The sequence below is a fragment of the Trachurus japonicus genome, chromosome 17 (genome assembly GCF_045865225.1).
Source record: "Trachurus japonicus isolate A0001 chromosome 17, Traja_1.0".
In the NCBI taxonomy this organism is placed as follows: domain Eukaryota; kingdom Metazoa; phylum Chordata; class Actinopteri; order Carangiformes; family Carangidae; genus Trachurus; species Trachurus japonicus.
Genome location: NC_140923.1, coordinates 10,323,052 through 10,325,638, shown reverse-complemented (window position 1 = coordinate 10,325,638; position 2,587 = coordinate 10,323,052).

Genomic DNA, 2,587 nt, shown 5'->3' with positions numbered 1-2,587 from the left:
GCGCGTCTGTGTCCCCCGCGTAATCTGGCACAATGCCACTGATGGCAGTCTGGCTCAAAATTGAGGCTATGCGCTCATCCAGTGGAGAGAGCGCTGGGGTTCCCTCTCCACCTCCGGTAGCACGTATGCTTTGATTGTGCGCAGCAATGCGCTTTTTAGCCTCCCTTTTGAAATCAGACCATTTTTTTAAAATCTCCTCCATTGTTCTCCTCTCAGAACTGGCCGAATTCACCGCCTCTGTTACTTTTTGCCACTCTCTTTGTTTTGTTTTGTTCGTCACTCCAGTGCCCAAACCTCCAAATAATGTGGCTTTTCTTCGATTAATTTCCTCCACCATGACCTCCATTTCATAATCTGTGAAATTTCGCTTTTTTTTCGGTTTGTTTGCTTCCGCCATATCTCCTCAAAACGAAACCAAGCCCGTCCTATTATATGCAAAACAGGTAATTGTGGGTGTGTTGGAAGCCATCTGTGGTGAATTATGGGCATGGCCAGAAGACTCGTGCACGTGCGCACAATTTGAAGATGATTGAGATGTATGAAAAAAAAATGCGTGGGAATATACGTACGTAGGGTTTTATACATCTGACGGAAAGACTGCGTATGCATGTTTCCTGGTTTGTGCGCACACAGATTTCTACACCTAAATATACACAGAGTTTTATACATTTGGCCCCTGGTCTTTTTACTAAACTTAACCAACTCATTTCTTCATTGCCTAAGCCTAACCAAAGCATCTCCCTCAGTCAGCTGTCAGCACGAGCGGCGGCTGCAGCAGCCTCGCGCCCCTGTGAGCTCAAGCCGGGTTCAGCCGCGCTCGAGCGGCGCAGGGGGGGGAGAAAAAAAGTGTATTTCTATTACTGTGTGGAGATCTCTAACAACGGAGTCGGGGAGAAAGCAAGTGGGACAGATCTGCCCAGTCCCTGAGCAGCGCACGTTTCACAGACAAGCCGCAACACAGAGTGTAAACAACGTCACGCGGTTCAGCACCTTGGACATTGGACAGCTGCGGGGGGGGACTGTGTCGGAACAGCGGTGTTTCGAAGTGGGGGTATTTCGGAACAGCGGGGTGTCGAAATGGAGGGGTGTCGGAATGGAGAGCTGTCCCCTCGGTGCGGCTACAGTCGAGCTCGCGATCCGTTTATATGAACGCGGCTCCAGCTGCTTGGTGTGCGCCACAGCGGTGGTGCGCGTTTAGACCATAGTAGGCTACATCCATGATGGTTTGAAGCAGAGAAAAAACTAACGTGTGTAAAAACAAAACTGAGCTGAAAAATGAAACAATAAGTCAGTTTTGCACCAGTCTGTGGAAACAGCCTAAAGTGAATGAATGACAGCAACAGTTGTATCATTGAACAGGGTGTCCGCGGGGTTTTAAAAAGTATTAAAAAGTGATAAATCAAAAAAGCAAAATTTAATGGCCTTAAAAAGTGATACATTTGGTCCAAAGGTATTAATTTTAAAGAATAGGTTTTTTTTTTTTTCTTTTGGACAATGACTGGTTTTATTTTGATGAAATAGGTGTAATAAAATAAATAAAGCATTACTTGCTTGCCTTGCGCCGCTACTTCAAAAAAAAAAAGGAGTGATATTGACGTCATATCAATTCATTGGCCGCTAGAAATCTAAAATCGTCTTCGCGCGCATAGTTGTCAGGCGGATAGAAGTGCTAGTGAATCTCTTCGGATTTTAGCGTGTGGCAAAACGTTTCGAATATGGGAAAATGCAAGTTTGCAGAAGACTTAAATTGAGATGACAGGCGCCTTGATGTAGCCTATGTGTGTGTCAATGTAGCTGCACGTCACGCGCCGCACATCCGATGTGCTCTTTTTTCATGCATTCGCGGCTCACAGCTCCATGAACCTTCTACCGCCAGCCCGGTGTTTAGTCGGACCGGGTCCGGGTCTGCTCCGTTTGAAAGGGCAGGAAGCCTCGAAGCGCTACAGATACAGACACCTGCAGCAGCTGCAGCTTCTACTGAGAGCTGAGGTCAGATGGAACGCACGTGAGACACAGACCGGCGGTGCAGATGTGCGGACATTGTTGAAACTTTTCACACTGATGTAAAAAAAAAAAAAAAAAAACATATATATGGCCTACCACTGTGTTCTGTGACGGTAGAGACAGAACCAGGTATTTATTTAAAGAGTTAGTGAGGTGAGTTGGGTGAGGGAGGGAGGTGAGGAAGGAAGACGGAGCGAGGCAAACTGGGTGAGGGAGGGAGGGAGGGAGGGAGGTGGAGTGAGGTGAGTGAGTGAGTGAGGGGGGGGGGGGGGGGGGGGGCAGAGTGAGGGTGGATCAGGGGAGAGAGGCTGGTGATTGAGAAAGGCATGATAAGATATTTTATTTTTGATCAAATGTTCCTGATGACTTATGGATGATGCCCTGTTGTGCAATCGAGTCTCCTGGGTAATGGTAATGATGTAAGTAAGTGTTGGATGATAAAATCTATGTACATGTCATAAAATCTTTCTGATTGATACTTGGTGCAACTCGATGTCGTGGTGGTATTAAAAAAAATCTGAAGGTAGTGAAAAAAGGTATTAAATGGTAGTAAATTGACTCAAAGATTTGTGTATATACCCTG